Source organism: Pseudorca crassidens, chromosome 2, assembly GCF_039906515.1.
Source record: "Pseudorca crassidens isolate mPseCra1 chromosome 2, mPseCra1.hap1, whole genome shotgun sequence".
In the NCBI taxonomy this organism is placed as follows: Eukaryota; Metazoa; Chordata; class Mammalia; order Artiodactyla; family Delphinidae; genus Pseudorca; species Pseudorca crassidens.
The window spans coordinates 29,733,007-29,748,541 of record NC_090297.1 but is presented as its reverse complement, the minus strand read 5'-3'; positions in this window follow the sequence as shown (position 1 = coordinate 29,748,541).

Sequence of the window (15,535 nt, the reverse complement as noted above, 5' to 3'; positions counted from 1 at the left end):
GTGGCACCTTAGTCGGCCTGGATCCCCGAGTGACTGTGAGAAACAGAGACCTCAGGCCAACCCACAATGAGCATGAGGTGTGAGCAAGTAATAAAACATTGTTCATGAAATTTCTGAGGCTTGGGGCTTAATTGGGGACTGCGGTGTAGCCTATGCTATTCTGACTAGTACAAGGACTTTTAGATGACTCACAGGGATTCACAGACAAAAACCTCCTCCCTGCCCCTGGTCATGGTAACTCTTTATAGTACCAGCAGCATCTACTGTCTGCAACAGCAACTAAAGCCAAGACTCTCTGCTGGCTATTTCGTTCCTACTGAACTAGGGATTGTGTTTGCTCTGTCATTACCTTGCTCCCCTACAATGCCTTCTCCACCCAGCAGCCAAAGTGATCTTTTGAAAAAACACAAAATCAAGTCGGATCATGTCACTCTCTTGCTTCAAGCCAGTCCATTCACCCTCCCCTCAAAACGTTATACTTAGAATCCATATAGAGTCCATGCTTAAAGATCCTATCCACTTCCTCGACCTTGTCCTCTACAGTCTTCCAGCCATGTTTGTTCTTATTTTTGAGTCTTCTCATCTGGCTGTTCCCTCTGCCCGGTTTGTCCTTCCCTCTTTTTATTAACCAGGTTTCAGCTTCAATGTCATCTCAGGGGGGTCTTCTCTGACCATCGCGCTAAAGTGCCTTTTGCCTATACACTTCCTTCTGTGTTGTACCACACTGATTAATGCCTTCATAACACTGACCACGATCCGAAAGCATCTTTGTTAATTACTTATTTACCTATTTCTTCTCTTTCCTCCCCACTAGAATATAAACTACAGACCTTTTCTGTCTTGTTCACTATCATATCCGCTGTGGTTAGCACAGTTCCTGAGGCATAGGGCAGGCTCCATAAATATTTCCTCAAGGAAGGGCTGAATCAAAGAACAAATCGTCATCAGTATTACTGCTCACAAACCCCCCTCCTCTGTGAAGCTACTTGCCTTTGAATTTGACCTCTTTGGTGGAATAGCTAGTTTCTTCTTCAGCCTTTCAGATACGATGCTCCTTCAGAAGAGTTCAAGGTAACACGGATTGCTATGAGCCGCAGAAAGCGCCAACAGAAGTGGGTGAAGAGCCCCTCCCTTTTCTAGAGAGCAAAGCCCCTTCTTTATTGTAGCAGTCTCCGCTGGTGCGTTCCATCCCAGGATTTGCAGGTTAGTCTGTTACTGTGGTGTAACCCAAGCTGTCCTGTCTGATAGAAGGACTTTGGGGGAGATTCTCCTCTCCCTAGATCAGGTTGTACCCTCTGTACCATCAGGTGGTAGAAGAATAAAACAACTCAAAGCTAGAACCATAGAATGTTAATGCCAGAAGGGAACTGAATGACTAGTAAGTTTTCCTGTTGCAGATGAAGAAACTGAGGTCGTGACAGGGACAGAAATTGCCTAAGGCCTTTTGCTTATTGACTCCTTCACTGGATCATTGCTTGTAGTGGTTTCGCATTCTTGTGAACTACCCAGCATGTGGACTCCAGTCCTAGGAATTCCCCTCCCACTGACTCTTGCTGGGAAACTGAGCCCATCCCCCACCCAAGAACATGAAAATGCCAAGTGCTCCCTTTCCCAGGCTCCCCTGCAGCTAGGATGTGCGCACATGACCCCGGCTCTGCCCATCAGGCCACCAGCCTCATTCCCTCAATCAGGAGTTAATAACATAAAGAAGAGGGAGGGGGGTGTCTCAGCAAGTTCAAGTTCCCAGAGGATCCGGGGCACAATTCTTGCTGGAGGGGTCAGGATCCGCGGTTGGGGATGGCGGTGGTCTCAGCTACGGAGGTTTGCTCTCACGGAAGGTGGCAGTGGTGTCTTCCCCAAACAAGTCCTACACTGTGGCTGGCCATTGTTCTGCTGTGTGATCCTGAGCCCGGTTCTCCAGAAAGTGCTGTGATTTGCTGAGCTACCCAACAGCCCCACATAATAAATTTATTTTCTCCTTAAATTTGGCGTGTATGGTTTTGTTGCTTGCAACTAAGAATCCTGACTGATCTGTTTAGTCACTCACTAATGCAGTCTATGCTTTTCGACACTTACTGTGTCAGGCATTATGCTAGGCGCTAGGGAAACAGTGGTAAACAAAACAGATGAAGTGGCCCTCTGGAAGCTTCCACTGCAGATGGTTAGACAAATGGACAGGAAAAAATACATGAAATTGCAATGCATACTCCATTGGAAGACATTCACGGTGATGTGGGAGTATTAGCAATTTGACCTCGTCTAGCTGTGATGATCATAGAATACTTCCTGGAGGAGGTGACATTTAAGCTGAACGATGAGTAAGGATTTTCTGGGCAAAGAGGGAGCAAAGAGACAGCTCCAAGGACAACTATGAGGGTCAGAGGTAGGAGAGAGAGCACAGCCTTCAGAGGAACAGTGGGACATCCTTGGGAAGAGTGAGACACAAGAAATGTCTAGGCCCTGATGGTGCAGGACCTTGTTCCCCACTTCAAGGAGTTTGGGAATCATCTTAAGGGCAAAAGAAGCCACGAAGGTTTTAAAACAGGCAGACGACCAAGCTGGAACTGGAACCCAGGTGTCTTTTCTCCCCGTCAGCTCCTTTCCCTGTACCAATTGCCTTCATTTTTTCAACAAAAATGGAATCTGGGTCCTGCAAGTCACAGCTGAAGCCATTCAATACAAAGGTGGTAAGTCACACGCGTTTCACAATGGTCTCGGAGGAAATGTAATTTCTTTGCCTATTTTTCCCCATGACTGTAGGACTGTTTGTGCCTTCCCAGTCCAAGGTGACACTGCCAGTGCTGAGAAAGTGCAGTGACATCGAGAGGAAGATTGAGGAGCACTGTGGCTGCTGAAGGATCGTCCGAGGAGATGCCATGAACGCTGTCCTCCGTGCCTGCTCAGAGCGGGGGAGGGACGCAGGCTGAGGGGACAAGACGGGGAGCCCAGACCCCCTTGGCGAGACAGGTGAAGCATTCCCAGTCTTGAGCCAGAGACTTGCCAGGCCCCCTTCCACACAGTCAGTGCACATGGAGGGACGCGGGGCCCTGGGAAGGCAGGCTCTGGAGGGATAGTCACCATCTAAGGCTCTGAGTCCTACACTGGAGTAAATCTGAGCTTAGTTCAGGGAATATGAGTGTAAAGCAAAGACTTTGGAGTTAATCTGAACTACATTCAAATTCCAGTATAGTCACTGCTTACTGTGTGATATCAGGTAAGTTACTTAACACCTCTGTTCCTCATTTTCCTCATCTGTAAAATGATGATTATAAATAATAATAACATTTCAAAGGGTTGCGCAGTTGAAATGAGGTTACTCTGTAAAGCTCTTCACTCTTGTGACCTGGGGGGTGGGGCCAGGCAATGAGAGTCTAGGAACCCGGGAGAGTCTAGGTCGAAGGCATCAGCACCTTGGCTATGATCAAATCAACCTCTTTGCAACTGGCAACTGGCCCTACGGGGACTGGGATGCAGGTGTCTGCTCTGCTCCAAGGAGGGGACATGAAAGAGCCCAGTGGGTCCCAGAGCTTCAGCTGAGAAGGACAGAGTTTGGGGCAGTCAGGTTCCTGGTTTAATCAGGGATACTGAGGTACAGATTGAGCAAATACGTGAGAGGTGAAGGAGGACTGCTCCACCCGTAAGGCGAGGAGCCCTCTAATCACAGCCACTGACTCATTCATTCATTCATTCATTCAATCAGAACTCATTAATTGAGCTCCGGCCACCTGCCAGTGTCTGGGCTGACACTGAAGAGATGGTTGTGAACAAGAGACCATGGTTCATGCCCTCGGGGGCTTGCACTCTAGCAGAGAAGAGTAAATTTCAATTATATGAAGGGACAGCTGTGCCAAGGGAAGTATAAGATGCCACAGAACTCGTGGCAGAGGGACCCAATGGGGCGGGGGGAATCAGGGAAGCCTTCCAGGAGGAAGTGATGTTTTAGTTGTAAGCTGAAGGAGTAGAGTTTGCCTGAGGGGGAGGAGAGCATTGCAGGCAGAGAGCATAGCATGTGGGAAAGACATGGGCAGAGAAAACATGCTTCTTTCGGAAAGGGACAGAAATCCAGGATTCCAGAGCTAGAGATGGGGGAGATAAAGCTTGAGGTGTCTGAACAGCAAAGCCAGGCAGGGCCCTGGGAGCCACGTTGAAGAGTTTGGACTTTACCTGCAGACAACGAGCAAGTTAAGAAATAATTTTAAATAGCAGTTGGGCAGCACTAATGGGGACACGCTCTCTAGAGCTGGGCAGTGAGCAACCAGCACAACTGTATGCAGTGGTCCTGAGTGGCCCAATGGGGCAGAGGTTCTGAATGTCCTTCCTGCCTGGGCCTGTGCGCTGGGTGTGGGCGTGGTTGGAAGGGCAGGGAGGGACCCCTTGGACCCTCCCGAAGAGAAGCTGACAACCACACAAGGCAGAGAACGATCCTCATGGGCCCTTCAGAAGGAGAACGGGAAGGTTCCTCTCCTTGGGGCAGTGGCTGTGGAGTTGGAGGTAGGGCAGGAGCCAGGAGGGTGGGGGGCGTGAGGAGTCAGCTTCCCTGGAGCCCCTCGTCCTTCGTACCATGGCACCAATGGAAGCTCCTATGACGCTCAAGGTGATTGACTTCTGGAATCAAGACATTTCTCAGTTTGAAACTCAGTTTAAAAAACAAAATCGATGTTTCACATTCAGCGGTGTTTGGTTAAAAAAAGAAAAATAGCTGTAGCTTGTGCTTTAACGGCAGAAAAGAGCGAGCCCCATCTATTATAGCAGGGAAAACAATAGTGTCTTGCGGCGGTTTTGTTCCTTGTACTCCAAAAATATTAAGTCATTTAGCCCTGCAAACCATCCACTTGGCGAGTGGCAATGTCTTCATTTGAAAAGCCCCTGAGCCTTGGGCCAGAGCTTTCTCCCAAACCAGGGATGCTGGGGAGCAAGCAGGGCCCCAGGGATTAGCCCCCTGTCTGACTTAAGAGCCCCTCCCTCAGAGGGAACCCAGTGGCATCACCCCGCAAAGCCTGACGTACATGCCCTTCCCAGTACATTGACCCCGGGCCCTGAGAGGCACCCCCTCTGTGCCCTGCAGTGTTGAGTGCCAACTTCAAGCCAAGCCCTTAGGATGTGACGGGCACCTCCATCCCTCCAAACTCAGGCCAGATTCATGGACATCTTACACCAGTGTTCTCGACCCTGGTGCACGCTGGAATCACCTGGGCTTTGAAAAACCCCAACGCTCAGGCCACACTCCACATGAGCTAAATCGCAGTATCTGAGGGACGGACTTCTGCCTCAGTCCTTTTTTTTTTTTTTTTTTGTGGTACGCGGGCCTCTCACTGTTGTGGCCTCTCCCGTTGTGGAGCACAGGCTCCGGACGCGCAGGCTCAGTGGCCATGGCTCACGGGCCCAGCCGCTCCGTGGCATGTGGGATCTTCCCGGACCGGGGCACGAACCCGTGTCCTCTGCATCGGCAGGCAGACTCTCAACCACTATACCACCAGGGGAGCCCTGCCTCAGTACTTTTTTAAAAAAATATTTTCAATTGAGGCCAATATGTAGCCTAGGTCCAGAACCAGACAATGTAGAACTCTCCTAGAGGATCTGCTCTGAGTCAAATCCCACCCTTCCCATGCTCCAGTCATTCTTTCTTACAAGCCCCGTTTGCCCTGGTGAAGTTGAGTATGTGAGATGAGGCCATCAGATGTGTGCTATTCTGGAAGGGTCTCCTTAGGGGCCATACTTTGACAGGGATGCCAGGGTTCACCTGGGCAGGTTCAGATACTCAATGTGCCTGCAGGGAATGAGACTCAGGGAACCAACTCAAACTGACTGGACTCATAGAAACCTGATGTACTTGCCAGTCGCCACTTAGAGGGGGACTTTAGAACCCTTACATCTAACATTCAGAGAAACTCCCTTATGGTTAAAAAAAATATCTGCTATGTATTTCCTTCCTGTCCTTATTTTTACCATACGTATTTTTCTTTTTAACAAACTGCAGTTCAACAATTCTTACAATATATCCAATCTTAAGTGATTTCCTGTGTAACTACGTGATATTCATAATCATCATGCAAGAGTTACGTCAAGGAATTATACCATAGGTCACTTAGCTGTTGAATTTTCAGGTATTTTACTTTGTTCATAGTTTAGATGCGACGTCATACATGCAGTTATTTCCGTGTTAAGCATTCATTTTTTAGGCCTGATCCCAGAGGTTGGATTCCTGACTCTGAGATGAGATTAGTTCTGGGACAGCCAAGCATCTTGAATCTTCTCTCCGACATGTACATTGTGTATGGTATATATTTGTTGAGATCAGTAATTTCCTAATGTTCCAGAAGGTGTACACAGGTGTTTCTTTCTTTCTTTCTTTCTTTTTTTAAATAGTAACCACCAACGCATCTTTATTTTATTTTTTACTTTTTTTTGGCCACACCTCACGGCATGCCGGTTCCCCGATCAGGGATCGAACCAGTGCCCCGTGTAGTGGAAGCGTGGAGTCTTAACCACTGGACCACCAGAGAAGTCCCTATAGGTGTTTCTGAAGGAGATGAGAAACGCTCTGTGGTCAGTTAAAATACAAAGTTGGGTTAAACAAAATATGTGTCTTTAAATCAGGACTTCTGTGAAAATTTAAAGTTGAGTCAAATAAGGTTAAGATAAGAACTCCTTTACAGCAGGGCCTGTCTGGACCTTTACCTACTGATGAGTGTCATCTATGCTGGCATTTCCAGATCTAACTTGACCCTGGACATCTTTCTGGTGGAACCTCTTCATGGGGCCAGTTTTCCAGGCAAGGTATTTTGGGAAAAGCCAGACTAGGAGATCTCGTAGATGCCTTTCTGCTCGGAGGTTCTGAGATTTTCCATCCAAGTGACAAATCCAGCTTCTGCTGCCCCCTCGCAATTCCAGGGCTCAGTTTTCCAGTCCATTTCCCCTGCCGCTGTCCTACGCCGGGCCTTCATTCTCTCTCACTTGAACTACTCCAACAGCCTCCCAGCTGCCACCTCTTCGCCTCGGCTCCGCCCTCTGCAGCCTGGCAGACCTATCCCTTCTAGCTTTGCTGCTCTGAGCACGTCGTTCCCTGGCTCACGGGCTCACATCCCACCGCCCCACCCAGCCCTCCTAACCTGGCTTCTCTGACCACGACATCTGCCCCTTTCCCCTCATATATTCAAGCAGCACGTGAGCCCGCATGCGGTGCCAGGACCTCCATCCAAAGGAGACCCGGCCTTCGGCTGCCCGGGGGAGTCCTGGAGGGGAGTGGGAGTGGGGGAGGAGGCAATGGGGAGACAGGGAGAGGGCAGTGCGAAGACTCCCCCCGCCATGCCTTCTTAGATGGGATAAAATCAAGGGGAGCAGATGCTGCCCCTGGTGGAAAGACCAGTGCTCTGGGCCCACGCTCCCCCATCTCCATGGCAACCAGTATGCGAGGCCTAAATGATGGAGTTGGCGGCCGGGGGTCTGGGGTCTCACCCCTTTTTTGCTGGAACTTGTGCCCTGAGGGCTCCTAGGCCCTGACTCTGGCACTTATACTTCCCTCCTTCCTCTCTCTTTGTGCACTCTCTGCCCTCCTTTCTTCCTGCATTGATCCATCAGCACATAATTATGGAGCCTCTCCAAGTGTGGTTCTTCGACTTGAAGATCCTGTGTAAGACTAGTCTCTGTATTTCAGCCGAGCATTTATCAGGAGCTCCCATGACACATGGAGAACAGAGCAGTTATAATGGAGCCCATTTATTGCATCCCTACCATGTTCCAGGCCTCTTTCATATATAGATTTTATTTACTCATAAATCATAAAATGTCAGAGCTAGAAGGGGTCTCAGGCACTATCACTCCAGTGGTTTTCAAACTTGCTCTTTGCGATGAACTTTTTTTTCCTAAGTGAAACTTTTCTGCAGAAGCTGTACGTACAAAGCAATAAAAGAGGTGCTACTCTGGTTGCAGCGAGGTTGCAGGGAGCTCACATCTTTGCACCTTGGCCTCCTCTTTGCCTGTAGGGGATGCTAAGGCCCATGGAAAACCACTGGAAAGCCACTGACTTAACCCTACCCCTCCTTATTCATGGAAGAGACCCAAGGCTCAGAGAAAGAAAGGTACTTCCAAGGTTACACAGTGAGTGAAGGCTGTCTGGATTTGGCTTTGCAGCTCCTGACCCACAGTATGTATGTTTCATGCTTCTCCACCCTGTCTGGGGCTATGCACTTGTGTGAGCAAAGCTCTGACGGCTTCTGTCTGGCTGCAGAGGCAGAAGCCAGGCCTTCTGTTTTCACTGTGACCTAGTCGTGTGCAAGATGGAGAGATGCCATGGAGCAGCTTGTGTGGGCAGCTCCTCCAGGTGCCATTGGGAGTGGCCAGATGTGTGGACACCAGATGCCTCGCCTCTTGTGCTGTGGAGATCCACCCGATACGGGGCTACAGCAACTCTGAACATTTCTAGCACCTCCTGGGAGACAAGCCCCCCTCACCTTCCCAGCATAAGCATGCTCCCTTTATGCAAGAATGGGAAATAGCTGCTCTTTGCCCTGGGAGTAGCTGACCCTGGGGAGCCCTTGGTCATTGGGAAGTCCAGATTCCCAGCACCTTACCCGGGGGGAGGTCCATGCGGCAGAAGCTCCCATCTCCAACTTGAGCTGCTGCGTTCTCCAGGCTCCTCCGGAGAAACGTCCTCTGGCCGTGCGTGTTCAGAGGAGAGTGCCGGGAGTGTCAGAGTAGCAGTGGGTTGGATACTTTGCTCATCTCACGGAAACAGATTTCTTCTCAGGCTCATCCAAAGGGTGTTCACACCACTTATATGGGAGGAGGGAAGGACAGCCAGACCAGCTTCTGCTACAAGACTGACACTTGTTTGGGTAAAGTCAGATTTGAGACTAGCTATAGAGATGGGGACGTTTGTGGTTGAAAGGATGGAGCAGGTGATGGAGACAGTGACGGGGAGGTGACCAGCATTCCTTGCTAACTCCATAAATAGGACCCGAGAAGCTTCTGTGTGCCAGACGCTTCCAGGCACCAGGAACGAAGATAGACACAACTGCTTCCTTCAAGGGGCTTCCTTGAAGCTCTCCCTGACCCCAGGTCAAGACCCCTGTTATTTGCTCTTGGGAACCCCTGTGCATTTCCTGTATAGCACATGCAATAGTGTGTAATTAGGTATTCGTGCGATTATCCAGCTCCTGCTTGTGTCTACCTCTAAATCACAGGCTTTGCTCACTACTGTATCCTCAGGCCAAGTACAGTGCCTGCCACATACTAGGTACTCATAAGATATTTATTGGATGAATAAAAAGAGAGTCACTTTTGGCGATCAGAGTATGGGCCCCCTTCAAGGTCCCAGAATTTCCCCTTTAAAGATTGTATACCCACAGGTCAACCACTGCCCATGGCTGGTCAGGGGCAGGCAAGTGAAGACACTATTGGCTTAAGGGATATAAAATGCTTAAATGCCGATGGGTGGGGTGCGGTGGGATTGATGACAGAGCTGTGGGGTAGGTGGACAGCAGAGAGGAGAGAGCTGTGGGTCTTATCAAATGGAATCCCTGGCTTTTCTTCTGCCCCCAGTCAGATCCTTAGTGAGAGAGATTCAGGGGTGGGAAGAGGAGGTGCACATGTCAGGAAGCTGTGGCAAGTTACCCTGCTCATTTGGACTTAAAGGGAAGGTTGGAGAAACTGAGGTCTCAAGCCAGTAGATCATGTCCCGTTGCCATCCAGATTCTTGGAGGGGCATGGGATGGGCACCATAGCCATTATAGCAGGTGGCAAGAAATCCTCCTGTGCTATGAGGAGAGCCTGGAGGCCTTCCAGAAGCTGGGCTGGGGAATCTCTTACCTCGGGAGCCTGCAGGGAAGCCTATGGTGAGGATGGGGGTGGAGCGGGAGTGGGGGAGTCTTCCTCAGGGGGTTCTTGGCAGAAACTTCCTAACCCTGGAAGCTCAAGGAAGCATTGAGACAGGCACTTTGAGAGGGAGGGTGACACCTGGATATTACACACTGTGATGGAACCAGCCAAGTGGTAAATGCAGCTTTTAAATAGGTTTTGCGTTCCCCATTAACTGCCCTGATGTTGATTAGCTCTGACAGCCAAGGAGAAGGGACTGGTCAGCAACTTTCCCCTGTCAAGGCCTACTGCTCTGGGGGGCTACAAGAGCTCGGCCTCCCCTTTTGGCTACATACTGGAAATTGCAAAGACATGCTGGTGGGGAGTGTGATGGGGGTGCTTTCTGGAACGAATCTGGTGGGCAGGCTCGCCTCCAGGCTCCTATTCTCTTTTCACTCCTTTGCCTACCCCTGTACCATAAGTAGGGTTGACCATGGAGATTTGGGGATATTTAAAGGATGACCTCCCTTTAATATATAGGTGCGGAAAAGGGGCCACACCAAAGAAGGAGCCACTCAGTCTGGAGGTGCCCTGGGAACAAATCACCATCTGGAGTTTGAAGCACTTGAATGGCCACTGGTTCTGATCTATTTAATGGCCTTCTCTAGATGCATCTTCAGACTTGGTTCTGAAGACATGTAGGTCCACACTCAAGAGTCAAGGAGGACACATGGAGGTCATCTAAGAGCCCAGGACCATCCCATCAGGATGCCAGCCTTCCTAAAGCAAGGACTATGACAGCAACCATGGGACATTCCAGAAACCTGGTAACTCCCAGGCTTGTCTACCCTCCTGGAGAAGCAGAAGAGATTATAATAAAGGAAGCCATGGGATTGCCCTTGGGAAGGAAGAGACAGGAGGAGCTGGGGAGACTGACTCCTATCTGATCAGGGTTCATAGGTATTTTGGCGGCTCCAGAAGATGGAGGAAGCAAGATGTGTCCTTGGGCTTTTCAGAAAGAAAGAATTCAGGGAAAGTTGATCAGGGGCAGAAGAGTAACCGCTGGATTTTAACCCCAGGGGGTCGAGCCTTAGAGGAATGGGAGGGGTTTGGTGGGGATATGTTTCTCAGCTTTCTACTGTCATCATATATTCTTGAAGGAGTTTTTTGTCCGCTGATTTCATATATATATTGCCCAGGTCAGGCCCTAGGTCCAAAGTATATGAGCAAAGGAGAAATATCCCCTTTACATGCCTTCCTCTGGGTGAACAGCTTTTGCTCAGCCCTGGATTGGAGGAGGCAAGGTTGTAAAGTTGGGCAAGTTTTTCATCAGTAGCTCCCAACTCCGTCTGCAACTGTCTCTGTGGGTTGCCTGCCTCTGCCTCACTATCCTTCACCCCATTGCTCTCGCAATGCACATTCTCTCCACCATCAAGATGAAACCTCTGAGAATTCTTTCTAATGGTTAGAGGACAAAGCTGAGTTTTAACTCTATTCTGTCTGACTCCATGCTTATGCTCTTTCAATCACCCCACATAGTTTTCACATAAAAATGCTCATCATAGCACAGTCTATGAAATAAAAAACTGAAAATAACCTGAATGTTCAACAATTAGGGGGTTGTTTAGTAAATCGTGATGCATCCATTTATTAGAACATTATACAGACATTAAAAGTGATCATTACAGGGCTTCCCTGGTGGCGCAGTGGTTGGGAGTCTGCCTGCCGATGCAGGGGGCGCGGGTTCGTGCCCCGGTCCGGGAGGATCCCGCATGCCGCGGAGCGGCTGGGCCGGTGAGCCGTGGCCGCTGGGCCTGCGCATCTGGGACCTGTGCTCCGTGGCGGGAGGGGCCACAACAGTGAGAGGCCCGCGTACCGCAAAAAAAAAAAAAAAAAAAAAAAAAAATTATCATTACGGAGACAGTGTAGCAACTTAGGGAAAGGTTTATGATAAGACACTAAGGGAAAATACAGTGCAAGTACTACAACTGCCTTAATTGCAATGATGGAAAATATGTCAGTGTGTCAACAAGGGCTGGCACATAATATACAGGACCAGGGCAAAAAACGACTGTTAGGGTGGAGGAGGGATGGATTTTTTTTTCTTTTAAAATGATTTGCTTCTCTTTTATTCTTTTTTGCTTAGTCTTTTTTTACTTTGAGATAATTTTTCAGTGTTGGTGTAGATCATACAGAATGTAAAAGGTCAGAATCTGAGAAACCCCCTAGACTGGGGACTCTGATTCCTTCGTATTAAGGGGTCTCGTTCAGACAGAAAGCCTCTATATTGTGGTTAAGGGTATGAGTGTTGCAGTGAGATAGGCATGGATCAGAGTCCAGATCTATTACCAGTAGCTATATAACCCTGAGCCTGACCAAGAGCAAGCACCCCTAACTTTGCAAAAGTTCAGGGTCAGTGCAGTCAGGTATAGAAGATAAAGTTCTCAATACATTTTAATTCCACAGAATGTCTTACCAACCCCTCCTCCATCATCCGTCTTCAGTGTTAAGTGTTTTAATTTCCCTAGTCTCTTCCAAAGCAAAACCTAATGTTTAAGGGGATGGGGAAGGGGAGGAAAGGAGGGCTGGCTCATCTGTTGTCCATGGTCCTGAATCATTGTTGCACATAAGTGCAGTAGGTGGTTATTTCTTTGAGAAGTTGGAGGGGGCTGATGTTCCCCCTGCCCTACTCCATTCCTCCCTGAAACTAGGTTTATGGTAACAACTTCAACATGGTCTTCATCAGTGAGAGAACTGAAAACATTGGGATTTCTGGAGCTAGGAGGAGAGGGAATTAGAACAAGTTACAGGTTGGGGCCAGGGAAGGTAGATGACACGTCAGCCCTGACTGAGTTACGATCCTGGTTAATGGCAGCAAGACATACCATATATTGAGCAGAAAGCGAAAGTGTTAAGTCATAGTAGCCTTTGGAAGCATTGAAATCAGGACTGAAAAACTAAAGGATCAACAGTTGGTGCTGGTGCCGCTTCCCTAATCTATACTTGCCACAGAATCTTGGTGTCTTTTTTTTTTTTTTTTTTTTTTTTTGCGGTACGCGGGCCTCTCACTGTTGTGGCCTCTCCCATTATGGAGCACAGGCTCCGGACGCGCAGGCTCAGCGGCCATGGCTCACGGGCCCAGCCGCTCCATGGCATGTGGGATCCTCCCGGACCGGGGCACGAACCCATGTCCCCCTGCATCGGCAGGCGGACTCTCAACCACTGCGCCACCAGGGAAGCTCTTGGTGTCTTTTATAAAGTGTAAAAAAGTGTCTTTGATGATCTGTTCTATAGACTGTCTCCAAAATGTTGCCTGATAGCATCTAGCAAATAGCAACTCCAATAGGACGCAATCTTTGCCCGCACTATCTCTGTCTCTGTCACATTTGGTCTCTATTTATCTCTGTCTTTCTCTGTGCTCAGGTAGTCTCTCTCTCTCTCTTCCTCCCTCCTCCCGCTCTCTTTCTTCAATCTATTTTTGCTTGTCAGAAAAACATCATGTAATTTTCTTTAAAAATTAATTCTACCCTACAAAATAAGTCTAAAATATTCAAGATGGAAGAAAGTTTCCTTTAAGAGTATCTTGCATTAGAACTGTTTCTTCTAGCATAATCGAGTTAATGAGCACCCCCTTAGAATTTAATGCAAAGTAACTTTCACACTGGTGGTGAGCTTCAAAGATGTGTGAATAGATAACTGATAGCATGGTTCCCCTTGGCAACTAAGATAAACTTTGATCCTGATTGGCTAAAAACAGTCAAGGAAAGGATGGAATTAAGTCCAAACAGCTATATTCAGTGCTCTTTGAAGCAATGAGAAGAGAAGAAAGGCAATAATGGAAGGTGGAAGAGGGTAGGAATGGATAGTGAACCTGAAGTTAGTGGCAGAAAATTGTCTTTTTGGACTATGGAATTTGGTCTGGACCTAAGTGGAGAAACTAGAAGGCAGGAGTGACACCCAATTCTAATAAAACCAAGAGCAAGCAAAAATTCGTTTCGGTGTGTTTGAATACAGAGGCTGGTTAATCCGTGAGTTGCTGGTGCAGGCAACTAGATAGAGTTGAGTCCGTGTTGTTCATTAGCTCCAAAAACCAAAGCCCAAGGCAGAGCAAACACAACCCAGGAAGGCTGCTGACATAAGGACATGTTCAAAGGAAATGTGCAATCCAGTCAGTCCTTGAAGGCTGTGGACTCTTTATACTTAATACCATTTTAACTCGTTCATTTTCTCCATCCCTACTGCCTTCACCCAAGACTTTATCATGCCTCACCTGAACTACTGCAATATCTTCCTAACTTGTTTCCACATTGGCCAGAAGGGTTCTACTCACCACTCAAATCTAGTCATACCATTGCCTGCTTAAATCGCTTCAAAGGGATAGAGATACTTAACATAACACGAGGATACATGATATAAACTCTCTAGTATTGAATGCAAGGCCCTTCATATCCTACTTCAGCTCCCCTTGCCCACGAGCCACAAGTCCCATCTCTCCCTCCCCTCCCCCAACATGCAGTCCGTTATTAGACATTCTGAACAGCCCACTCTTCCACTCATTTTTGTATCATGCCCTCCCTTTTCTCTGGGTTAATCGTACTGACTGAAATTCTCTCTCCCTCTCCTACCATTTTCCAACTACCTCATGTCCTTCAGGATTCGGGTAAGGATAACCCTTGCCTCTCCTAACCACCACCTCCTTCAAAGTCGTGGCTGATTGCTCTTACTATGTATTTCTCAAACACTCAACACATATCTCTATATTAACATCTACCACCTTGCCTTGTAACTGTTTATTTACCTGTCATTTTTTGTCTTTACTGTAGGCTCCTAGAGGGCAGGGACTGTGTCTTGTTTCTTGTGGTCCTCAAGCTCTTAGCATGGTACCTGGCGTATGATAGGCACTGAGTAAATGTTTGTTGAATAAATAAATGAACCCGAGATTTCCAAGTTGAAATTAATTATAGACAAGGTTGAAAGTGAGAGGGAATAAATCTGTCCCTTGACACTGCATTTATTTAAGTCTTTCTTCAAATAGAATTTTCTCCTTATTTTAATATATAATTGGAGAGTTGATGTCACCAATATTTGTGAAATTTTATGCTTTCAATAGAAGAAAAATAGTTCCTGTGCACAAACGACAACCATAAGTGAAATATGAATGGTGATAAGACGAAGTGCTTTGGGAGAATAGAGGAGAGACAGACAGACAGAGAGAGATCGCTACTGGGCATGATGACAGAGAGGCCTTTTGTAGCAGTTAGGCATCGTCTACCCTGACCCCATGCTTTTAACTCACATGGTGCCCACTCATGCACCATGACTGGTGGCTAAAACGCTGAGTTTCTGGAACCTCAGCTCTGGCCATGGCAGTGAAACAGTATCTCGTTTTGTCTCACCCCTGTTCTCATCCCTGGTTTGTCCCAGTGTCTCTCTGGCTTCCGACTCTTCTGATTGGGTCTTTCCTCCTGGTTTCATGCTTGCTTAGAAGATATACTCTCTATGCTTGTTTCCTTGGAATCTCTTAATGTTTAGATCTATCAGCTTCTCTCTGCTACAGGATGCTTTGCAGGACCCCTGAGATCTTACATGTGTTATCCGATTGGCTCCCTGCAACAGGGGATAGGAAGGAAATAGGCCTTAAAGGATAATGGGAGCTTAATAAGCAGAAATGATGGACAGGTCATAAACTTTTCCAGGTGAGGGACAGAGTGAGTAAACACATGAGTGGGAGATCGGAGGT